The sequence below is a fragment of the Pinus tabuliformis genome, chromosome J (genome assembly GCF_031772625.1).
Source record: "Pinus tabuliformis cultivar Carrire ecotype Pingquan chromosome J, CPIR1, whole genome shotgun sequence".
Lineage (NCBI taxonomy): Eukaryota > Viridiplantae > Streptophyta > Pinopsida > Pinales > Pinaceae > Pinus > Pinus tabuliformis.
Window position 1 is genome coordinate 1,538,151,586 of NC_142295.1, and position 26,786 is coordinate 1,538,178,371.

Genomic DNA, 26,786 nt, shown 5'->3' on the forward strand with positions numbered 1-26,786 from the left:
AAGAGCTTCATATTCTGCCATATTATTAGTACACTTGAAATTCAGTCTATAGGCTCGGCCTTCTGCATGACTGTCTTGTTTATTATGTATCCAAACTCTAGCCCCTGCCCCTAGTTTGTTGACTGACCCATCAAATTCAAGGAACCATAGGATCTCTGGTTCCAGGGAGAACTTAGTGACCTCCTTATGTATTGGAATTGTAAGTCGAAGCTTTGGTTTTCCCTCTTGTTTGTTTTCTAGGGCAATTTCCTCACTTGATGGGACCTGTTCACTTTCTTGAGCAGCAGCTGTGTTTAATGTTTGCTTAATCATTGTTTCTTGGGTAGCAGTTTGCTCATTGGTGTCTTCCTCTTGTATGAGTGTCTTGGGTTCAACCTCATTATCTGGGAGAGTTGTATTATCATTGAAGAGAATGTATGAGTCTATGTCTGAATGGACAACATATATGGGAAAGTTTTGAGGCTTTTCTTCACTGCTGACCATGTATTTCATTAATGTTTCTCTGTATAATCTCTTTGGTTGCCCAAAAATAGTGATGGTGGCATATGACATATCTAACTGCAGGGAACCTTGAAGTTTAGCCCCCCATGACCTTGATAACAACATCCCATACTTGGGTGGGATGTCAACAACTACAACATCCATTAGAATTGTTTTGTTTGGGTACTGAACAAGAGACACACATAGATCTTTTATTAGGCCTAAGCACTTGACTTGGCTGGAATCAAAGGAGAACAGGTCCTTGTATGGTCTGGTAATATCCAGGTTTAGTCTTTCCATGACTGATTTGGGCATCAGGTTGTGAGAGGCACCCAAGTCAAACATTGCATTGTGTAATATTTTGTCATGAACATGCAGGCTGACATAGAAAGGTAAAATGCCTATACCTGTTGTCTTTCCATCCACCTCAGGGCCAAAAAGTAGCTCTGGGGTATCATCCAACACATTAACATCATCCTTGTTGGTAGTAAGTTCAAGGGACTTTTTGATTTGTTGTTTATACATGTCATGCTTGGCTAGTTCTGAAAGAGGAATAGCTACCTTCAATTTACTAATTTCAGTTTGTAGGTCAAAGGGTTTATCTGATTGGGTCTTTTGGCTGTGGATGGCATTTCTTTCCTTGTTCACTAACTCTTCTTCTTGATTCTCATCCTGATTTTGAGGCTTGCCCTTCTTGCTCATCTCTTGAGGGGTGACACTTGGTTTAGGGTGCAAGGATGATGTGTCCATGGGCTGTTGTTTTGCAGAAGCTGGTTCAATGACTTCTTCAATGACCACTTCTTTTGCAAGTGAATCTGTTGGGTCATTTGGCTCTGTAACTGTGGCTCTTTTGGGCTGCTGATTATTTTTTATCCTTTCAGGCTATGTCACATTTACAGTTCTGCTCCTTAGCTTGTATTGCTTATGGACTTCATAAACAGCTGTGTCATAGCCTTGTTTGAAGTCAAATGACTCACCTGGTTTGATTGGGAACATCTTGATTACCTCATCCTCATGGTCTTCTTGTGTCAAAAAGACTTGACTTTCACCATCTAGACCCATTAAATTAATCTGAGAATCTTCATTGGGTTCACTTGATGTGGAAGTTTCAGCATAGTTTTCTTGGAAAGGGGGTCTTATGTCTTGGTCAGCACTGGCCTTGCCAACGTCTGGGTTTTGAGTTCTCCTAAAATTTGGATTCCTAGGAGGGTTGTTTTGTGGTGCTTCCCATGATGATTTTCTCTCAACCGATTCAACTCTATCCCCCAATCTCTTCATACCAGTGAGTATTGCATCTAGTTTTTGATCAAAGGCTGAGGGTTATTCTTTGAAAGTGGTTCTCTTTTCCAACCTTGCTCTGTTTCTTTTGGCAATCAGGTTAGCTTCCACTGTGACAGCAACCTTTTGGGCCTCTGCAAGGGTTTGAGGGTCTCTCTCCTTCAACTGATAGGCCATATCAGGGTCAAAACCATCAAGAAATTTGTACAAGGCCAAATCAGGGGGAGGTCTTAAATTTTGCGGGATTGCGTTATATACATTGTTAAATCTTGCACAATACTCCAAAACAGTCTCTTGGGGACCTCTTTTGATAGTGTCATATTCCCCAAGTATGTGCAGAGGATCTTTCTTTTTCTCCCATCTGTTAGTAAAGGCTTGATACAACTCATCAGGAGTTGTGATGGAATTTGCATTCAGGGATCTAAACCAAGTTCTTACATCCCCAGTCAGACTTTGAACAAACATCCTCATTCTCACACTGTCATCATCTATTTCATAAGTTTCAAAATGGTCTTGCATCCTTTTGGCATGCTGAACAGCTGTCAAAGGGCCAGTGGAGTCAAAATATGAGATTTTGGTTTGGTAGTCTTGGGGTAGAGCTGTAGCATTAGCTGGTATCTGCAAGGGTGCATATCTGTTAGCCATATTCACAAGGTTTGGGGGATTCACAGGGACAACTGGGATAAAAGGAACGATGTGTGCCACAGAGGTAACAAGTGTAGCAGCACCTGGGGTATTGTTCAAGGGGATATGTGCAGTGGGTGAAGATGTGAAAGGAGGGCTTTGAGATGTAGATGGTGAACTGGGGGAGACAGGGGTAGACCTAAATAGCACTTTGATTGGGGTTGGAACTGGTTCAGGGTGAGCTGTCTCAGGACTGAAATCACTAGGGTTTTCCTGCCTTTGCTGCTTCCTAATGATTCTAGGGATTATGTTAGGATTCTCAAACACGGCTGGTGGATTAGGGTCAGGGTTTGACCTAGTGTGCCTGTTTTCCCTTTTAGGAGCCAGCTTCTGTATTTGTTTTTGGTATTTTCTGAGATATTTTAGGATTGTTTAAGGGACTGATTAAGCCTTTTTAGAACCACTGTCTATGGATAAACAACGGTTTGAAAAGTATGCTTGGGTCCCCAATGGAGTCGCCATTTATGTTAACACCCAGGTTGTTCCCTATGACTCCCAAGGGAATACGGCTGGGGTAACCACTAACCAATCTTTGGATTACAGTTTCTAGCCAAACTGTGATCAGAGAGGGCTCTCTCTTTATGATTTGTCTCTGTTATGATAGTGTTTTAGGCTAGATATTATGCTCAGGTTTTTGTTTATGTTTTGGTTGAAGGATGTCTTTCAATTCCTAAGATGTAATGTTTAGACAGTTGTATTTCATTGGGCAATGGAGTCTAGAGCTATGAAAAGTTTGAAATGCTTCAGTGGGAATGTTCAGACTGCAGGGCCTATCGGGTATCTCAACAAACAAAATTTAAGGTTTAAGTGATGATGTATGATGATGCATGTTTAGCTAATGAAAATCAATTAAGAATTCTCCATTAAACTAATGTTGTAAAAGTGAAATATATTGTTCAGGAGAAAAATTGAATTCCTGAAACAAGGGTCACTGTGAAAGATATACTCTGAAAGTGTAGCAATTAAGAATTACACTTATCAAGATTATAACTGAGGAAAAAACATTCATTAACAACATAGGTTGAGCTCAGGGTATTCCATGAATAAATCCTGAAAGGCTATTCTTTTTCTTTGCTGCCAAATACTTAGAACTTAGAAACATTTATGGGTTGTAAAAGATTAAAACACGGAACGAAGAGAGTTACAGAAAACTTATTTTATATGAGATGCACAGGGATCCTGCAAACTTCAACAAAACACCATGAACGCATTCAACAACTCAGAACTTCAGAAATTCCATTACTTGTGTTATTAAACTCTGCAAAGATTACAGCATAGGAACTTCTCCAAAATAAATCAACAACAACCCCTGCAAGCTTATGCGAGGGGCAAATATATACAAATGGTAATACAAAATATCTATGGCGTTGAGTCATCTGAGAAATAAATATTTCACCAACTTTGTACATAACAGCAGATAAAAAGTTATTGTTGTCTTTAATACATCATAAATGTTCATTTATATCAGTCAGAAGATATTTTGGCCTTTGGAGGCCACTGAGTCGGTTGGAATGATCTACTTTAAATGCTTGAAAATGCGCTGATGTGGCTGCTCTGTTGTAGCTTTTCGGCCCTGTCACCTGTAGCTGTCCATCTTGACTTACTGGCCGAAAGTCCTGCTGAGTTGGCTCAACTTTTATCTTTTCATGCATGCTGATTTTACTAGCTTTTCCTGTGCATGCCACCTTGTATTTTTGATGAAAAACTTGAAGAATGGCTTCCTGGTCTATAAGATCATCTGTATTGCCTTTGTCCACCATTCCTGTGTGGGTAGTTGATGCCTGAGAATTGCATCCATAGTCTCATCTGCCTCTGTGTATTTATAGAAGTTAGGAGGCACTTCAAACAGGTGATTAATTTCATTCATTATGAAGAATAAATTCTCTACTCTATTGTAGAGACTTTGTCCTGTAGCTGGCCTTGTTTCTTCTGAGGTGCTGGGCCTTTCAGTGATCTGACTTGTGGCAAATGTATTGACCCTCTTGGCATACTGCTCCTGGGTAAGCAGTTTCCCTGCACTGTTTAGTAAGCCAGGGAGACCTCGGTTCTGTAATACCACAAATTTGTCCATAAATCTGTTTACCTCAGTCTGCATGTCTTGGGTCCTTCTCTCCAATGTCTGCACTAAGTTTCTTAGTGTAAGGACCCTTTTTACCAACATGATAGTCTCAGTCCTGTTAGGAATTCCCATGGTTGCTAACTGAGAACTTGTTCTGTTATTGAGCACATTGATCATCCTAGTGGCAATTTCAGGCATATTGCCTAGAGCTGCCCTTGACCTCTGAATTTCCTTCTGTGCTTTTCCAATGAGCTCCAGCTGCTCATGGATTGTGTCAATATACTGCCATTGGTCAGTAATAGACTAGCCAATATTGGCCCATAGCACTGTCTTGATCTCGGACACCACTTTATCTAGTTGGAGCTCCTTCTCTAGCTCCTTTACCCTGTCTTTGAGGGCTTTTATTTCCCTGCCCTTTTCTGCCACGGTCTGCTTGGATTTGTCATATCTTTCATTTACCTTGGCTAATTTCTCTCTGGCCTCATTTAGTTCTGTCATTTGTGCTTCCAAGGCCTGGATCTCATCTCTCAGCTTTTGCATATCCAGGCTTGGGGCCTGCTCTGTTGTTGTGGTGGTGCTAAGGTGGATGGTGCTGTATGTCCTGTTTGTTGAGGAGGAGGAACAGTAGTTGGAGCAGTTTCCTCAAGGTTTATTATTTTAGGAGGAGGCTGGGAGGTCTGACCTTCTTCTCTTTGCTTCAAAGCTGCCTGTGCAGCCTCTGATTCTCCCAGCTTTTCTTGAGTCTGAATTAGCTGCTTGTATAGAGACACCAGCAAGGCTGTGGCATCTTGATCATGCCTCTGCTAGGCAACTTCATCTGTTTGAGGGTGAATTGTGGCTGGGATTTTGATCTTTCTTCTCAAAGCTGCCATGTCTGCATCCCTCAACTTCAATATTTCTTGTATGCCCTTGATATCTTTGGGATCATGCCCAATCTCTATGATTATATCTTCTAAGGACCTAATTCTGTTGTCCTTAGCTTGAGAGGATGCTCTCTCCAACTCAAGTTGTGCAGCTATATTATTAAGGCTATTTTCTAGCCTATAATTGTCCAATGTTTTGTCTGCCAAGGAGGCATACACCATCTCACCCGTTTGTTTGTGTAATTCAATTTTGTCCATAGGGTGGATGTCCTTGGCAAGGACCTCAAGATTGGTCCTTATATAATCTGCAGGGGACTGGGGCTGTGCTACAGCTGGCAAGAAATGACTCATGATCATTTTGCCTTCACTAACATCATACGCAGACATCAGTCTTTGCTGGTTAGTGGGAGCCATTTTCAACAAATGATTGTATAGTTGTATCTTTATTGGCTCATTCCTCCTCTTTATGTCTATGAACTGCTGTTTGATGCTCAGTTCACCTTCTCTCTGCTGGCTTGAGGAGCTGACTTCTCCTCCCACTGTTCTATTCTGTTCCTCTTGGAAGGAACTTGCGGATGCTTCTCTACTAGGTGGGCCCATGCCCAGAGACTGCCCTATTGGCATTTCCTCCTCAGAGAAAGGATTCAGTCTCTGTCTTTTCTCACCATGACTTATTGATGTGGTTAAGGGAGTCTCTCTGTCCCTTTTCCTGCTTATGTCCTCCTTTTGTGGAGTTTGGAGGATTGATGCTTCAGCTGATGTTTCTTGCCTAGGAGGCATCGTGTTTTGGGCCTGCTGTTCAGTGAAAATTGGGGCTTCCACTATCTGCTCTTGCTGTACAGGCTGCTCCTGTCTTTGTTCTTCTTGTTGTTGCCGTTGCTGCTGTTGATGCACTTCCTGCTGCTGCACTTCTTTTTCTGTTTGCTCTTCAGTCATGGGAGGTGGTTGCTCTTGTTCCACCTGCTTTTCTTTGCCTTTGCTGGATGTCTGTTGAGTGTCCATGGCAGCTTGCTGATGTGTTGTTGAGGAAGAGGCAGATGCTCCAAGTTTCCTTTGATATGATAAGGAAACATGTCCACAAGTTTCCAAGTCAGCCTCTTTTTGCAAATTCCTAGCCTCTCTCTCTAGCATCTGCTCTCTAGAGATTGGCTCTTCTAGAGTGCCCTCTTTCCAGCTCAAAACATTTTCATACTTTTCAATATGAGGCAGCCTAACATGTGAATAGTTACCCAATTTGTATTTTATCCTTCTGAGGGAGATAAAATGATTAGGGTCATAAGGTATCCATTTGAAACTGGTTTGCAATTTGAAACCTTCTAAGATCATATCTGCCTCCTTCCATCCCTCCTCTCTTTTATTGTATAGAGAAGGGCCTAGCTGGTTCCTTACCTTCAGCTGCGCCTTCTTATTCCTACTTTGGAAATGGAAGCAGTCTGCATTTCCAAACTGCCTGAAGTATTCTAGGGCAAAAAGTCTCATAGGGACATACCTTGGCAGCCTGTAAGGGTCCAACTCACAGCCATATATTCTGATTACTGTGTGGTGTTGGTAAAAATACCAATCACCAATGCTGTAGGATTTGGAGAGATGGAGAATTCTTTGCATGTCATCAGTCAACCTTGGAGGAGGGACACCATACAGCAAGGTCATAGCTGGGTGAATGAACAGGTCTATGAATTCACAGTATGTGTATGGTGATTCGGAAGTACGATGAAAAACTGAGGTCCAAAACACAACTGACCTTGGAATTCCCTGGGCATTTAGTTTCTTGAGGGGAATGGAGAAACTGTCTAGTTGATAAAACAAGAACAGATGGTAGATGTATGTGGTGTATCTGAACACCCTTTCCCTTTGCAGATTCATTAGCTGTTCATGGATCTTTTCTGCAATATATGTGGCATAGTCATAGTGTACAGCTGGAGGCTTTCCAAGAGAAAATATAGACAGCATTGCCATTAAAGTGTCATCAACATCCTCAATTCCCTTGTACCCCAGAACGTAGTGTTGTTGGGAAAAGTATCCAATACGGAATGACCCTATCCCACTCTAAGGGTGATAGTACCTCAACAACAACCGAATGCAAAGCTATTCGAGATTACTTCTTTATGAGATGTAAGAGAGGGGAGAAAGAGATCCACTAACCATAGTCTTCCGCTAATGATTGATCCAATCTTCTCTCTTTGCTGCTTGCTCCCAGCTCCTTGCTCTTTCACTGGCCCATCTACACAAAGATCCTGCAAAAGGGCAAGAGAGGGAAACTATAAGAAGCATACATTCATAATTGATTCAAGGATTAGAATAAATCAAATACACAAGTATAACAATTCACCATTGAGACACATGCATATAGAAGAACCTCAAATGCTTTATTAATGGAAGAAGTAAAGTTCTGAGAGTGTTACAACCATAAGAGGCCCAATCCAGCAACACCTCCCAGCAGAAAGAAATCTCCTCTTCACCTCCTTCAAGCAAATCACCCAATAGTTCTATACTCAAACCAACAACACTTCCTTACATTCACAAGATTCCAGCCTCCCTAGACCTCATGAGAGAGATCTATATATAGGGTTTTGGAGAAAGGATGAGTCAGCTTGAGCTTGGCATGGAGCTGACTAGTGTCCTCTCCCACTTCAGTTATTCTTCAGTTCTTGAGTCCACTTGGAGTTTCTTGCTTCCACTTGGAGATCTAGATCCTCTTACTCATCACAAGGCGAATTCCCTGATCCAAGTGTCATTTTGGAAGCTTCCTGGGCATTTGACACCTTGAGGAATGGCTGTGCCACTTGGCCAAACTCGCCTAGCGCAGGTAGCCTTCATTGCAATTGACATTCAGCGCAGGTACAGAGTGGAGCAGTTGACATTCAGCGCAGATGCTCAGTGGAGCAGCTGACATGATCCAGAATTAGCTTGTTTTTGAGTGTTTTCAGGTGGAGAACTGATATTTAGTGCTGTGGTTTGCTGACCTTGTTCCTCTAGGGGTAGGAACAACATGTTTAGGGACTTTGGATCCCTTAGATTATTGACATTTCATGCTTCATGCTGTAAGGCACAAAAATGTCTATAACAGTTGCCCCCTAAAGTATGAGGTCGTTTATCGGGTGAAATGCTTTATCAGGAGGATCCGAAGTTCATTCAATCGCTGAGAGGTGACCTGTAATAAAATACAATACAATACATTATTTTTCATTCTGCTTTCATGATCTAGCTGAGGCGGGCATTCCCATGCTCAGCTTTATAAATTAATTTTGGTACATAGAACAGACGATCGTCTGATGGTAGACTGATAATTCTCTGCTGAAATTATCATCCTTTGAGTAGGATGATCATCTGCTGCAATGATGTACATATCAAATGTTTTTATATTTCCTGAATATATATCGCAGCCCGGATGGATGAAACTAGATCCGGGGTCTTCAAACTCGTTCGATCTTCACTCTAAGTACAAGTCGATCCATGTGAGAATTGCGTTGAAGTCGAACATGGAAAGACATCGCTTGATTACCGGTCAATAATGTAAACCGTTAACAAGCGCGAGAGGAATCACCGATAATGATAATGACCCTCAAGGTACTGCAGTACAATTCACGTGGTGTGAATAAAGGACTTGGCGTCGAACACCACGCAAAATCTTCTGGTGGAAGGTCATTGATGTATACCTGTCGCCGAAAGTGAGAAACTTGCCATTGAGGCATGCAAGCTTCAAAGTACTGAGGGGGGTGTTCCTAGATCAACTTCTTGGATAATGAGCTGAAGTCGACAAGAAGTGATCCGTCAAAGGAGGGCCTTAATGAATCCCACATCAGTGACACGGAACGGAGCTAATGATTTTAGTGGAGGTGAAAACAATCTGTGAAATATGATTCAGGGTGGCAATCATGGGTGGATGAAGGATAATGTATGGTAGTGGATGGGACACGGTTGACTCTTTCTGAACAACATCTCTTGAACATATAATGACACTGATGTGATGGATCGGTAGCATTACCCCAAATGTGGATGGTTTGGCGAAGACCATGGTGATGAGACCGGTGAATGAAACAACCCAACCCGATGTGATACGGAGGACAAAGTGTCATGTTCAAGAGCGACTTGCTACCATTAAAGCTTTGAGGTTCTCCCAATTTTTCCCCAGTCATTTCTGACCAGTACCTCTTTATTTTTGTCAAGCTTGAGGAGGATAACATATGCTTGTTCTATAACCTGCCCTTCGGGCAAGCCCATCGCTATGTTTTAACGAGCCTAGCGATAGGGAAACTCGTTCTCGTCTAAAGACAAGTTTGTCGCTATTTAATCATTTTAACGAGTCTAACGACAAGGAAAACTCGGTCCTTTTCATTTTTAGAGAGTCTGAAAAGGTACAGAAAGTTAACTCCAAAATTCCTTTTTTGTCATCTAATCCCTTAAGTCCGAAAAAGTATAAAACAATACAAAAGGGATGAGTTTTCGATAATTTTAACGAGCCGAATAAAACAAGCGCTCGACCTTTTTGTGCAATAATCCCTCAGGTCCAAAAAGATTAAAATCTAGAGGAGTGATAGCTCTTCCGGTCACTTTAATGAGCTGGAAGGCCAAAACTCGGCAAACTTTTCATTTTTTACGAGTCAGGAGAAAAGAGTTCAAAGAAGACTAGTCTTTTGAGGAACGAGTGATAAACAGGGATAGCAGCAGATTCCAGGTACAGGTTGGAATTTTCCAATCACGGCAGTGTCACAAGGATGGCTAGGTGAAATCACTCTTCGCAGCTGTTCCTCAAAATGGGTAAACAATCATATGGGGGTGAACGATCGGCCAAATGAAATGGAGGTGGCAGGTGAAAACACGACCAAGGCTTTTTATGGCTAATAAATTTACGATCACAATGGTTATTTACCGGGGTATGCTCATTTCTTAATGAGCTTGACTGCTCAATCTTATTTTTATTTTTTAACGAGCATGAACTATGTGCTAAAACTGCTCGGATCTCGCTTTTCTATTTTTTAACGAGCATAAATTCCGCGGTAAAACTGCTCGATTTTATGGTCAAATTTTGATTTTTTACCATCACTAGCTTTTCTCTTTTCAAGTATAGTACTGCATTTTCAATTGCTGCAACAAACTTTGTTAGAAATGAATAATATTTGCATGAAAATGAGATTATAACCCTAATATTTCACTTTGAACTACGTAAAAAGCCATTAAAAGGTGTTTTTACCTCTCATTTACCATTTCATTTGCATTTGGTTTGTTGGAGCTCTGGAGGTGCCTCTTCTTCCTTGATTTTCACCAGCTGATTCCGGGAGATTCTGCGGACGATTTTCGGCGCCGTCTGGACCAGGTAGGAGCTAAACCCTAGCTCTTTCTTTTCATGGTTTCATTTTCCAGTTTTAGGCCTGTTTTTCAGTGTTTCTGAGCCCCAGGGGTTTTGCAAAAACGCCCTAGCTTCAGCGCAGGTTCCCCTTCCGAAACCTGCGCTGAATGTCAAGCTGCCTTAAGGCAGCCTGACCTTCAACGCAGGAGGGATACTTTCTGCCTGCGCTGGGCTCAGAAAACTGATCTTGCAGGTCATTTTTTGATGATTTTTCGCCAGTTTTTCACCAAAATCAGGAACTTACTCCTTCTCTTGTTTGCTTTGCAGGGAACTCTGAACAAAATGTCCCTTACATGGCGAGAATGAGAACATGAAGAGGAGGACATGATTGCCCTCCATGACCCGGTCACGGTGAACGCGCTGCGGAACTGTGGCCTGCTGAAGTTTTTCCGTATCTCTAGTATGAGAGCACAGATTTCTTTGCTGCAGTATATGCTTGATGCTTGGGATCCTGTTAACCAAGTATTCCAGATTAGGGGAAAGTCCATCCCCTTGACCATAGAGGACATGTACTTCTTGACTGGATTGTCGAGACGAGGTGCCCCCATTTCCTTGTCAGGTAGGGCCCGGGGGACCGATTCCACCAGAGATTATGTCTGCCAGTATTGCAAGGAAGGTTCTCAGCCGAGCAGAGACGGCAAGATTGTTATCCGTGAGATTACTGATCGGGCTCTCAGGTCCATTCTGTACACTATTGGTAGGATGGCCGGCAGCGCAGCTCTACATGTTGCCAACAGATCTTATATGCAGCACGCCTTGGAGTGTCTCCAACCGAAAGTATTCAACTGGTGTGATGCAGTACTTGTTCAGATGAAAAGTCAATTGACCAAGGTAAAGGACGGGAAGCTGAAGAACTTTGGATTTGGTTCTATTCTGACTGCCTTTGCCTTGGAGAAAATCCCACTGATGCAGCCTCAGTACATCATACTCGACTTGCCTTCTCCGACCGAGCCACGCATGCAGAGGTGGGTCGACCACATGTCTAGGCATGCTGGTCAACCTCAGATTACTTTTACTGAGGCCTTCTTCAGGTGGTTCGAGTGCCAGGAGATGGCGTTTTCTGAGTATCCATATGTGGGTATGGATTTCCGAGGTGATCCGGATTTGGTGCTACCAGATGGCGAACAGTGGGGCACCATTGGTAAACTCCTTGACCATATTACTGTTTACTGTTCTTATTTATAATGTTGCTGTGCTTTATTCTATCAAGACTTTTAATTGTACTCTTGGGTGCATGCAGATATTGGTCCTGTTCGTCCAGCAGTTCGTCCGAGACCGCCAGCTGCTGCCCCGGCAGTGGAGCCTGCTAGGAGAGCTGTTATTCGTGACCTTGACGATACTGAGACCCTTACAGCTGTGCAGGAGCAGGTTGAGAGCCTTACTCATGGTCTTCCGGATGTACAGATTGACGAGTTACCTTTACAGCTGCAGCGGCATACTATTGGTGTGCCTAGACGATGGACTCGTCTCTTGCGCATGATTGCACAGGCCGTGACGTACTATCATGAGCACCACTAGGCTAGGGTGCCCCCTAGCATCTTTTTGAGTTTTTAGGTCATATGACCAATTTTGTCTTGGTTACAGAACATTATGTATGAACTATATAAACAGCTTATATATATTTTGATTTTCGAGTTTTATTCTGGTTGATTTATGTGATCCATATGTACAATCTTTGATGATGTGTCCCTTTTATAAATGTTGCAAATGTCTATCTAACACATAGTTCGCTAATGAGTCAGTTAATGTGTTTAAGTTTCTTGAAATATGTTGATATTGAATTGAATCAAATCGTCTTTCCAAGATCTTAACCCTTAGGAACATGCGATAAATAGCTGGATTGCGAACAGAATATATACCATTGAGTTGTAGTATTACGAGCTGTGAGTCTAGCCTGACAATTAGTCGGCGTATGCCACGTGTGATGGCATCAGAGAGTAGTTCTATCAACGCGCTATACTCAGCGATGTTATTCGTTGATTGCCCAATACATACACCTCTGAAACTTACTAACTCGCCGCTTGGATCAAAAATGGCCCAGGCTGCGGAGGATAGGTTCCGCGAACTACGACTCGCTCCGTCGGCATATCCAACACATGTCTCCAGAAGGTTCGACATCTGCAATAAATGAAAAGGTGGATCACTCGACCAGAACAAATACTTTAGCGAAAACAAAATACAACAAAAGCATGCAGGTTACTATTTAAGCATAGTAACGCTTGAGGTACAACCCGTTGCGGGGCTGCGCCAGTGGAATTCCATCGTAATCCATTAACTCGTAGGCTCCTTTTGCTAACACCCTTTTAACAATATAGGGGCCCATCCATAAGGACTTGAATTTACCTGCTCCCAATTTATCGGATTCTTGGTCATAAAGCAAGACCAAATCACCTTCTGAGAAGACACGGGGTTTGACATTTTTGTCAAACTGAGCCTTGACTCGTTTCTTATGGGCCTCGTTAGCCAAAGCGGCATCACGACGGGTTTCATCCAATTGGATTAATTCCAAGAAACGAGCCTCTTCTTCTGAAGTTCCGGGGAGGAGATCAATTGCGAGTTTAAGCGACGAAATTTCGCACTGGATTGGTAAGACTGCTTCCAGGCCATACACCAGTTGAAAAGGTGTGAACCCGGTTGCGTTCTTTACCGACGTTCGGTAAGCCCACAAAGCTGAGTACAGGATTAGGTGCCATCTTCTTTTATGAACCCCGATCATCCTTTGCAACATACGCTTCAGGACTTTGTTGATTGCCTCAACTTGTCCGTTGGCTTGTGGATAATATGGGGTAGAGCTGTCGTGAGATAGCCCTAGCTTGGCAGCTAATTCGACCATCATGTGATTGCGAAAATGCGACCCATGATCTGTAACTATAGCCTGTGGTACGCCGAACCTGGCGACTACATGATTGAAAAAGAAAAGGGCAGCTGTTTCCCCAGTGTTATCCAATGTAGGCATCGCCTCGGCCCATTTGGTAAAATAGTCAACAGCGACTATAATATACCCATGCCCCCCAGTCGAGGTGGGGTTACATTGCATGAAATCGATGCCCCACTTGGCGAAGGGCCCAACAGCAACTATCGGCTGTAAAGGTGCGGGTGGTCGTCTGGTTTTGCTATCAAAAGTTTGACAAGCATGGCAACTTCTGACTGCGGTTATGCAATCTTTGAACATGGTTGGCCAGAAGTATCCTGCTCGTAAGATTTTTTGTGCTGTTGCATATCCAGACTGATGCCCCCCACACGCGCCTGAATGACATTCATTCAGGGCTTTTTCGGCCTCCTCATGGGTAAGGCACCTCCTCAGAACTGTATCGACACCACGACGGTAAAGTGTATCACCGACGATCATGTAGTCTTTTGCTTGGTATCGTATACGTTTTTGTTCAGAGCGAGAGGTGTTAGGCCTGAACTTTTGGGTTTGGAGATAAACTATGATATCTCCATACCACTCATCGCTTACAGATATCAGAAACAAACTTTCGTCCACGATTGACTCTTCCGATGTTTCATCGTTGGACAACGATGGGAGATCGCACAATAATTCTGCGAAAACTAGAGCTTTCTTTGATTTGGATTTCACAAATTCCAGATCAAACTCTTGAAGGATCGCTATCCATTTTGAATATTTGCCCCCAGCAACTGTCGCGACAGTATATAAGTCATGGGGTTGCAATCTGACAAGATGGTAGTTTTCCGAAAGAGGACATAATGTCGAAACCTTTGAATCGCTTGAACAGCTGCAAGCGCTAGTTTTTCAACATAAGAATATTTACTTTCTGTATCGTTTAAGTTTTTACTTAAATAATAGATAGGATGTTCAATTCCATCGACTTCTTGAACTAAAACCATTGCAATGGTCGTATCCGCTGCAGCCAGATACAGGTTAAAATCTCTTTGATAGTCCGGGGCGTACATTAATGATGCTTTTACTAGACAATCTTTCAGAGCATCAAAGGAAGCTTGCGCCACCTGGTCCCAGACAAAAGGTACATCCTTTTTCAAAAGACGAGTATAACCCTTAGCAAGTTCTGCGTAATTTGGAATGAACCTCCTCAGAAAGTTTGCTTTCCCTTGGAGTTTCTGAATCTGAAGCAAATTTGAAGGTGGAGGCAAATTAATGATTGCCTGAACCTTACAGGGGTCGAGACGAATCCCATCCTTAGAGACTACAAAGCCAAGTAAACGACCAGAACCGACGCAAAACACACATTTGTGTGGATTGAGTCTTATCTTGTAGTGTCGGCAACGTAGAAATATCGCTCTTAAATGCTGCGGATGATCAGTCCGCTTTCGCGAATGAGCCGGAAGATCGTCGAGATAAGGTTGAACAATGTTCTTGATGTCATGGAAGGCATAATTCATTGCCCTCTGAAACGTCGCCCCTGCGTTCTTTAAACCAAAGGGTAATTTTCGATAAGCGAATGTGCCCCACGGACAAATAAATGCAGTCTTTGACTGGTCCTGTGGGCGGATATTTATTTGATTATACCCGGAAAATCCATCCATAAATGAAAAGATTTCACATCCGGCGCATTCATCAATTATCTGGTCGATGAAGGGTGTAGGGTAGTTGTCCTTCGGACAAGCTTGGTTTACATCCCTATAATCGACACACACTCTAATCGTCCCTTGTTTTTTCATAACAGGGACAATATTCGATACCCAATCGGTTAGAGGAACTGGGTAGATGAATCCAGCATGGAGGAGTTTTTCAACTTCCGCCTTAATGGCAGCGGCTTTCTTGGGGTGTACCTGTCGAAGCCGTTGTCTTACTGGTTTGACATCAGGATACATTTTAATTTCATGTTCAACGATACTCGAGTCAATGCCTGGCATTTCATCATATGACCAAGCAAAGACATCTCTAAATTCGCGAAAAAGAGCGTTATATATTTCCAGTTCTGAAGGGGAACAACCTTTGCCGACATAAATATTCTCTACAACATCTGTTTTAGTCGAGATATTTATGGCTATAGTCTCTTCAATATTGGATAGGTTTCGCTCGGAATCCACCGTGTTTACAGTATTTGTTAGGAATTCAAAAACTGAAGGGTGATAAAGGTCACTTTGAGTATCTTCTTCATATTCCGGAAGAAGGGAACGATGGTGGTGATCATTCCATGGTGCCCCCTCAATCATCATTGATTGTAAGATTCCTTCGTCAGTCCCATGTACTTTTGACCAAGGATCTAATGGGGTTCCATATTCTCTAGACCTATCTACCCAAACGCTTGACGAGCGTTGATTTGGGTTCGCCTCCCATGCTTGAAACATTGATTGCTACAATATTTCTAAAGGGCTTGGGGGCAAAACCATTGAATGATCCATGTTGACCTTCGTGGAAGATATCATGTTGCAGGTTGCTACAAACGGTATATTTCCCATATTAATAGGAGGTGGTAGCGCGAAAGTTCCCATCAATGTGGGGTCTTTCAATAATCCTACTCCGATATCTTGAATTGAATGGTTGCTCTCATGGATCATGGGAATGCTTCCTGTAACTTGTGAACCATTAGGGAGGAAATTCTGTTGGTCGACGATCGTAATCCCTCCTTCAAACGGGAATGCGATCTTCCTAAAATAAGTCGACACAACAGCTGCCATGGCATAAATCCATGGTCTACCCAGTAGGATGTTATAGTCAAGATTTCCATCAATGACCTCAACATCAATTTCTACTGTTTTTCCTCCTAGTTCAACTTTCAAGTTATTAAGGATACCGTATGGGGTATAAGTCCTTCCGTTGAAAGCTTTTAATGTCATCGATGATCGTGACAAGGTTGGAGATCCTAAAGTTTTCCAGCAACTCATCGACATAATACATGTCGAGGCTCCCTCATCAATTATTGTTCTATGAACAGTTTTGTTGAGGGCTTTCACTTGAATAAGGAAAGCTAGTTGAGCTGGTAACTGAGGATCATATCCTTTGTGATCAAAGGATACAAGATTTGAATCCTTAGGGTCAACCCCACCAATAGCTGATAACAATGCCTGCCTTTGGGTTGGACAATTTTGTAGTACCTCAAGAGTCGACATAGCGGATGGCGATTGTGCCAAATCTTCCACTATGTTATAATGCTGCGCCGCTCTGGCGCGAGGATTAAATGTCGACTTGTGTACTACAACCTTTGGCGGTTTTATTGTTAATTCAGGGATGGTGGGCATTACAACTTCTGACGAAGTTGTTGTCGAACTACTTGGTTGATCTTTACCTTTTTCGTTCGACAGCTGAGGATTCCCATAATCTTTGTTCCTTGTCGAAATCAAAGCATCATTCTGCTGTTTTGAAACCGACAACATAAGGACTTGTGACGGGGAAGCATTTCCACTATCAACCAGATTTTGACCTGGGTTGGGAAATGGATCAGTTAACACAGCTGAGGTTTGGGAACTTTTAAAGAACCTCTTTAACTCAGCTTTGAACGGGAAATTCTTTGTGTTATGATCCTTATCATCACATATTAGACATGGATAATTTTGTTTCCCTTTCCCAGGAGGGTTCGAAGAATTCTTTCCAGGGGATGACCGAACCTGTTTCTTCTTCTTCCCTTTGTTTTGCTTCTTCTTGCTTCCTGGTTGATTGGTTTCTTTGCCTTTATCTTCCGATACGGCATTTACTTCCGAAGCAAGAATTTCTTCTTTTGCATTTTGATCCGAATTCTTACGGGCTTTCTTTGAAGAAGCCTTTATCGATTTCACGTTTGCTGTGCCTATCACACCATCTCCGGCATGAGAGTCACTATTTGATTTAGGAGGAGGAGGAATTGAAAATTCCGGTCTAGGGGCGTCAGGTATTTTGTCGTAGAGCGTGCCGGACTGAGTATAAACTAAGTCCAAATACTGTGCACGAGCAATTACTTGCTCCTCTATTACGACTCCCCCCTTGGCCACATCTTCCGTAATAGCCGGGAGTAATGACTTTATAAACCATTCAGCTAATAGCTGATCGGGAACGTATGTTTTCACCATCCTACGACGACGACGCCACTCATGTATATGATCAGATATATGGGTGGCAGTTGTCTGCTTGAAGTTGGTTAATATTTCTGTTCCCGTTTCATACCTTATCGGTAATTGAAAATGGGTTAGAAAAGTCGTGGCTAGGGAACTAAAATTGTCGAAAGAGGTTCTTGGCAATTCAATATACCATTTAGCCGCTGGACCTGTCAATGTCCTCTGAAAAAGGCGAAGCCTTATCGAATCGTCGTTTAGGGTGTTCGACGAACACCACAGATGAAAAGTCATCACGTGATTCGATGGGTCTTCACCTGGATTTCCATTGAATTTAGGAATGTCAGATGGAAGTTTATGAGGAATCGCTGGCCACCAAGGGGCATAAGCAATCGGATCGTTGGTTAACCGGTGTAAATCGGGTAACTCTAAAGTTGCCACGAATGGTAACTGTTGATTCAGGTTAGGTGAAGCGTAACCAGGGTACGATGGAATCGCTTGAGCAGTGGGCCTTTGCATACCAGCATAATGTAATTGATGTTGGTATGACTGATACGGTTGGTGGACTTGACCACTGTAAAGTGGTTGGTTTTGACCATTTTGGATATACGGTTGTCCACTATTCGCAAAGATCTGCTGCTCAGAACCTTGGTACACTTGCTGGAATTGCGGTTGTTGGTATTGCACAAGCCATGGTTGTGACACCATGTTTTGTTGTGCTATGCTAACCGTTGGACCAAGGTGTGGGGTAATTGTACCCGTTTGGATCTGTGTCGCCCCACCAGTTGGCGATTGTGGTTGTGACCCATGATCAAGTGGCTGTTGCATTACAACCTGAGAAATCTGAGGTTGGCATGCAACAGGTATCGCTTGAACTTGTGACACTGTTACAATAGCCGGTGTGGTTGGGATTTTCGTCATAGGTACACACTGTTGCATAGAATATACAACCCTTGGTTGTTGAGGTAGCATAGGTACCCAACTACTTGATGCAATTCCAGTATAACCTGAATATTGTTGTGAACTCACGTATGGGTACCCTCTCGGAGGGGGTAATGAAAGGGCATATTGCCCCCCATACGGTATCAATCCTGAACTCAAGGGATTGATTGCCCAGATTGACCTCCAAATGGATCAATTTGGCGAGTTTCAACATAAGAGTTGCCGGGTATTACTCCGGATGAACAAACTGGAACAGACCATACTGTCGAAATAGTCCCTTGGTGGACTCCTTCTAGCTGTTGTGAGCTAGTTGGGACAGCTGGTATGCCGGCAAACATCGTCGGAGTGACGGCAGGGACTTCTGTTGTCGCTGTGTCATTTGACACAGTCCTAGATGATGATGGTTGTTCAGACATCTTAAGTCTATCCAATAGATTGCCTAGCGATTCTACAGGGACTTCCACTTGTGGTGGATTAACTTCTGATGAAGGAAAAAGAGTGACCTCGACTCCAAAATGAGTTGGAGTACTTGCTTGCGGATCCTCTGCAATTTCCTCTATCGCAATCAAACCCGGTGGAAGAGGAAGACCGTCAGGTCCGTAAAATATTTCTGGTGCCGAAGAAGTGGTTGTTTCGACAGTGACAGTTGTTTGAGGAACAAAACTCTCTGGACCGGTTACAGATGGAACTGGTTCAGTTATACAAGTATTTGCCCCCAGACCAGGATCAATATTACTGTCCTTTTGTGGCTGTTGAACTTCTTCTATAGAGGCAGGGTTTCCAGAAATGTTAGGAGTAACCGGAACCTCAGATGCAGTTGGAACACTTGTTCTAACTTTTATAGGAGATTTTGAACTGGTTAAACGAGTTCGCTTTGTCCATACTATTTTCGATTCCGGAGACAAAGACGGTTGACTCGTAAGCCTCCGCGAACGACGGGGTTTCAATTGACTTTCTTCCACGATTGCGGATTACTCGATCAACCAAAATATTAAAAGGGGAAATTTGTGTTTCCGAATTGAATGAATTTTATTAGACGCTTTTAGACACAACTTGCTTTTTCACTTTTTAAGAGTCGAGAAAAAACTAAAGATGACTCTAGTCTCCTTCGATGTATTAACGAGCCCGAAGTGACAAATGCTCGGTTGGACTTTTTCAGTTATAGAGTTTGAAAAAGGCCAAAAGAAACTGCTCTGGAGATCTAGGCAGAGGGTGTGCCAAACCTTTCGCAAAACCACAGAATACGTTTTACGGTACGGGTGGTCGATCTTCGTGAATGCTGTGTTCACTGCATTGCGATCAGTAGGGCGACCGACATGGTTTCCTATGGATGAAAGATATATGCCTATAGTGGTCTCCCAATATATACGCGACGGTACGTGGGAGCACAAGTCCGTATTAGTGCCACCGACTCTCAAGAGGAATCACCCACCTTCGTCGAGATCGACAGTCACTACGTTTAACGACGCCGGAACACGTCTCTAGCTTAGACCTCTATGTGTTTACGTTATGTTTCAAAGTGTTGTTAGGTTCATTCAATATATTTTAAGTTGATCTTTTTAAAGTTTGCCTTTCAAGGTTCACCACGAGATGTTTTGATACAAATTCCTAAATGTAGTCTAAGATGAGAAGCAAGCTTTTTCAATCTTTTTGACTTATGAAAATCTTAACTACTGAGGGAAAAGAAAGACAACATCTTTTCACACAGATCAAAGAGCACACACTAATGCACTTTTTCCCTAAATCAACATACAAACTTATCAAATGCAAAATGCAAAATGCAGGTATTTCTTTTCTCTTTCTTAATGTTTGTGCGATACAAAAAGAAAGCTGTTGTATAACTTTGAATTCAATTTCAAGTGAAAGCAAACAAGTTTGTCCAAAATCAAAAGACACCTTAAAATTTACTTGTTTCGACACTAGAAATATATAAATTCAAACCATATGACGAAAACAAAAGCTCAATCAGCTATGAACAGCAAATAAACTAACTCTTAAGATCGAAACGACACTTATCACAGGTCTAGATCTAAGAGGTCACAGCAAGACTAGTTCACTTTTCATTATGGGAAACTGCAAATGATACAAGAAATACATAAAGAACAAACACAGTTTCTTTATACAACCGAGGCGGAATAGTGGCAAGGAAAGTTGGTTTCAGATAGGTACATTGACTGGTAACAGGCTGCAAAAACAAGGGTGAAAACAAGGCAATAAATACGAGGGAACCCCAGTAGCACTAGGCAAAACTGGTCCAACGCAGGTAGTACATTGGCAGTTTGACCTTCAGCGCAGGTAGCCCCTTCGGGAACTACGCTGAAATGCAGACTGCTTTCACAGCACCTGCACTGAAGAGACAAACTTTCGTTTTTCTCAGTTTCCGGGTCACAGATTGCTCAAAAATTCACAGTTTTTGGCCAAATCAGAAGCTATCAGTCAAGTACACACTAAGGGATGAAAAGGAGGATGAAAAGCTATCACTAAGAGCTCATTAGAGTCCTTGTGGATCAGCTCTTCAAATCATAAACTTGCATCAGAAGCTGAGCTAGAGTAGCTGCCCTCTACTTTGCATTTGAAAGTTCCAAATGCAGTTCGATTCGGTACTCCCTGTGTTTATGAAATGAATAGCAAAAACACAAACAACCAACAAGATACGATCCCCAGTGGAGTCGCCAATTTGTTGTTGGGAAAAGTATCCAATACGGAATGACCCTATCCCACTCTAAGGGTGATAGTACCTCAGCAACAACCAAATGCAAAGCTATTCAAGATTACTTCTTTATGAGATGTAAGAGAGGGGAGAAAGAGATCCACTAACCGTAGTCTTCCGCTAATGATTGATCCAATCTTCTCTCTTTGCTGCTTGCTCCCAGCTCCTTGCTCTTTCACTGGCCTAGCTACACAAAGATCCTGCAAAAGGGCAAGAGAGGGAAACTATAAGAAGCATACATTCATAATTGATTCAAGGATTAGAATAAATCAAATACACAAGTATAACAATTCACCATTGAGACACATGCATATAGAAGAACCTCAAATGCTTTATTAATGGAAGAAGTAAAGTTCCGAGAGTGTTACAACCATAAGAGGCCCAATCCAGCAACACCTCCCAGCAGAAAGAAATCTCCTCTTCACCTCCTTCAAGCAAATCACCCAATAGTTCTATACTCAAACCAACAGCACTTCCTTACATTCACAAGATTCCAGCCTCCCTAGACCTCATGAGAGAGATCTATATATAGGGTTTTGGAGAAAGGATGAGTCAGCTTGAGCTTGGCATGGAGCTGACTAGTGTCCTCTCCCACTTCAGTTATTCTTCAGTTCTTGAGTCCACTTGGAGTTTCTTGCTTCCACTTGGAGATCTAGATCCTCTTACTCATCACAAGGCGAATTCCTTGATCCAAGTGTCATTTTGGAAGCTTCCTGGGCATTTGACACCTTGAGGAATGACTGTGCCACTTGGCCAAACTCGCCCAGCGCAGGTACAGAGTGGAGCAGTTGACATTCAGCGCAGATGCTCAGTGGAGCAGCTGACATGATCCAGAATTAGCTTGTTTTTGAGTGTTTTCAGGTGGAGAACTGATATTTAGTGTTGTGGTTTGCTGACCTTGTTCATCTAGGGGTAGGAACAACATGTTTAGGGACTTTGGATCCCTTAGATTATTGACATTTCATGCTTCATGCTGTAAGGCACAAAAATGTCTATAACACGTAGCTGATCAAATCTACCAGCATTCTGCCCAAGTCATTCAGGTAGTGATATCCAATAGGAGGAGTCCTCATAGTTTCAGAGCTTGGCTGTATGAACAACTGATTAATTTTGGTGATCTGGGCACTTGACAAATTACTCCCCTTCTTTACTAAGTCCAACATGGAGAGAGGGGTCAATGGCCTTGCAGAGTGGAAATGCAGCATCTCATTTATGGTTTCTGGGGTGATATGGAATAAGATTGAGCCTGTAGGACTGAAAACAGCTCTTTGGCATGGATCATAGCATTCCTGGCACTTGTGGATCAAGTCTGGAAGGGCATTGACTTGAGGGAGGTTGTAAATGTGAAAATTTGAGTCCCAAATCCCTAAAATATCAGCTCCACCAAGGTGTTGGGCTTTCAATTCATTTAGCATGTGAATATTGAACTTGGAACCCATTGGGAACCAGTCTATCATCTGATAATCTACATCTCCCAGGGCTTTCCATTCTAACTCCCTTTGAGGGGCATTCAGAGGCTGGATATTCAAGGCTATTGGTGCTTCCATGACTAGAAAGGCTTATGATTTGTATGTAAACTGTTTTGAGTGAGCAGAAGAACGCAGAGGAGTTTCTTGACGATATAACTGTGAATTGTAGGGAACAGAGGGCGAATTGAGCAAACAGAAATTGAAATACCGTTTATAGGATTGATTAAAACAGTAGCAGGACTGAGTTAGAGTATTTCTATGGTGAATTTATGTAATGGAGGTTTCTAGTTCACGACTGCGCGAACTACCAGTGAATTCAGGTTAATTTGGTCAAATGCAGGCTTGGCAGAAGGTTTATTGCCTTGCTAGTCGGAAATGAGTGCAAGTCATTGGATGCTTAATGGTGATTTTGGTGTTTTATACTCTCTTAAACAGTTTGCTTACAGAAACATGGATAAAACCAGGTGCAGGGAACAATTCTGAGAAATACCTTGTGAATTGTCGATAACAGTTGCGAATGCAGGTACGATGGAGGCGCCCATGGTTTTAGAGTCGAATTGTGCAGGTTGGCGCTAAATTGGTCGTAAAATGCATGCAGGAAAATCAATAGTAGTTTTGGAAAAAGTGAGAAAAAACACGCATTTTTGGCTAAAATATGGAATTTTGGCATATTGGCGCGTTTTTGGGATGACGTCAGCATGACGTCATTAGTGGGGGTCAAGGTCGGGTGACATCAGCATGACGTCACCGGGTGATGTGGCAAGCTCTGATTGGTCCACGGGATAATGAGGTGGCAGACATATCAGCGCAGGGGCGGACAAGAGTGCTGACGCGACGGCGGGGTGGCACTGACGTGGGTCTGACGTGGTGATGACGCAGGCATAACAGAACCGGTGGTAAATGATAAGCGGTAATGGTTTTTCTCGGACCGCCATAGATACGGTCAGGGTTTTGTCAGAGGGCGACCCGAGAAATTGTGAGGGCGACGCGTGGCAAAGGCCTGACGTCACCCTCTGACAGTTTCTCGGGCGCTAATCTTCGGACGTCGGGCCCAACCCGATATGCATAATGGCCGTCCGATCAAAGGCACCCGATCGGACGGTTGACGGGTCGCTGATCAGTGCGGACGATACGGCAGCGGGGAGGTAATAAAATATTATTTCTTTTGAACGGCGTGCCCAGCGGGACTTTGGGTTTCGGCGGGTTTATTTGGTTTTTTTAATGTAAAACGGAAATATTAATATCACCGCGCCGATACTTTGGATAAAATGGAAAAAGAGGGTTTTTGGGCGCTTTTTGCAAATGAAGCAGGTTATGGGTAAAAAAAGGTTTTTCACATGTTTTTCTTAGCAAATGGAGGTGTAATGGGTCAAAATGGATTCAGAAGGGGGAAGGGGGTTAGGTTTAGGTTTCTCAAACTGACCAGATGTCAATTTGATCCCTGACAGAGAACATATGGCTATAATGCCAAGGGGAGGGATATTTATACAATGCTTGGGGGTTTATACACCATGGTGTTATAATAGTAGGTGAAGGGGTAACATAGGGGAATTATAAAATAGAAGTTAGAAATTAGTGTGGGTGAAAGAGTGGATGAGGGGTGATATTACTAAGTTTATTTGAAAATAACTTCGCTTAGGGAGTAGATCAAAATGAAAAGAGTTTTAGACAAGAAATGTGGCTTTTAAAGGACTAAGAACCACCATAAAACCACCAATTCTTCCATGAATCTCAACTGATGAGGGGATATTAGTAATGAATGGGAAAGGGGAAAATTGGGAGGTTAGAAATGCTTCTTTGTTTTGCTGCAACCTGATGGAGAAGAAGACCTTCTCAATCCATTGATTTTGCGTTGTGAACATAGGTTAGCGCACCTTTAATTGTAAGGAATGACACTTTTGCAACCCCATCTGCCTACCCATCTATTTGCCTAGCATTTTTTGTTTCTTCTTGGAGGGTGCACTTAGACTTGCAGACCCTTATTTGCCTTTTCTTTTCTCTGGCTTTTTCCTTTTGATTCTCTATCTAATGCTACCCTTATTGCTCCCAAGGTCCCAGATTAAGCAGTTGGGAGCCTTACTTATCTACCTAAGCTACTTGTCTGCCAAGATTAAACAGTTTGGACAGACTTCTTTCTCTATTCTACAACTGAAAATTTAAAACATGGCATGATCCAGATTAGGCTGTTGGACCATCCATCAAAATTGAGTCTATATCAAGCTATAGGCACAGCTTGTCTTTTCTTGGAAATATGGGATCTTTGCATCATCAAAGCAGCGCATATTTGGACCTTTCCTTGCCAATCATGAAATATGAAACCTATTGGTATAGGTAACTAACAGAGTACACCTTTTGGACGGGGTCGGATAATCGTCTCAGTGCTAGGTCTCTCGATGTGGAGTGGACCAGAACTAGACAGAGGAGCACTGGAGGGGACCTCAGGCTCTTTCCTGGCGTGAGATGGATATTCTTTTGCTCGAGTAGTGACATGGACGGGAATCGTCCCAGCCATAAATACTTGAGAGCCGAACGAAGAAGAGGGTTGTGATGGATCTGCCACCATTTGAGTTTGTTGTGAAGGGAAAGGTTCTTTAAGCACAGCAGGGGTCCCAGGAGCACCTTTCAACAATCGACTAACTTCGGACCGCCTGGGGCAGTCCTTGGTATAGTGATCCTCCTCACAGATAAGACAAGGATACTTAGGTTTACATTTGGCTCCTTCCTCGGGTGGAGGTTTAGGGGAGTCCTGTCTGGGCTGTTCAGATTTATTCTTGGCTTTCCCTTTCTTTTTCCCTTTCGAGGATTTATCTGCTGTGGTGGACTGGACGGTGTTAACCTCATAAGTGTTTCCAGAATTAGATTGACCCTATGAAGTGTTTTTTGCTAGAAGCATTCTGCTTTTGCTTCCCAGGGTTCGCGGATGATTTCTTTGAAGATCCGTTTACAGAGCCAATAACACCGTCAACAGATGGTTTTGGTGGAGCTTTGGATGTTCTGGGTCTCGAGGCGTTTGGCAAATAATCATATAAAGTACCTGACTGAGAATAGACTAAGTCAAGGTACTGAGCATGTGCGATAGCTTGCTCTTCAGTCACACAAGCTCCCATGGAAATGTCTCGCGCGATCGCAGGGACAAAGGAGGTCGTGAACCAATCAGTTAGGAGCTCATCAGGAATCCAGAATTTGATCAAGCGACGACGCCGTCTCCATTCATGTATATGATCGGATATATGCGTGGCCGTGTCCTATTTGAGAGACGTAAGGAGATGTGTCCCTGTCTCATACCGAATGGGTAACTGAAAATGAGTTAGGAAAGCCATAGCCAACGAGTTGAAATCTTGAAATGTTCCGCGGTTCAACTCAATATACCACTTAGCGGCCGACCCGGTGAGAGTCCTTTGGAAGAGGCAGAGCTGGATGGAGTCATCAAGCCACGAGTTGGATGAACACCAGTGATAGGTCATGGCGTGGGCTTGAGGGTCCTCGCTAGCTTTGCCATCGAATTTCAGGTAATCACCGGGTATCTTAGTCGGAACTGGTGGCCAATATGGATTATGAAGAATGGGATCATTTGTCAACTTGGACACATCTGGCAGTTCCAATGTCGCTAAGAAGGGTAATTGAGGATTAAAGGACATATTTGGCCATGGAAGAGAGGTAGTACCAGGGTTCCAACCAGGTGGTGGTTGCCCCCATGGACTTTGTCTGGATGGGCCTGACCCATAAGGGTTTTGCCCATAGGGATTTTGCCCATAGGGGTTCTGTCCATAAGCAGACAGCTGAACCTGGATCTGCCCCCCAGCACCCCATGGATTAGCAACTTGACTTGCAGGTGCAACATACTATTGCTGATAATTCTGATAAGGGTTGACCTGCATTTGTTGATAATTTTGATAAGGGGTAAACTGAGTTTGCCCCTGGGGTTGTTGGTAACCATATGGTTGCTAAGCTCCATACTGAGCCTGGTAAGAAGGCTGCGCTTGGTAAGAAGGTTGGGATTGTA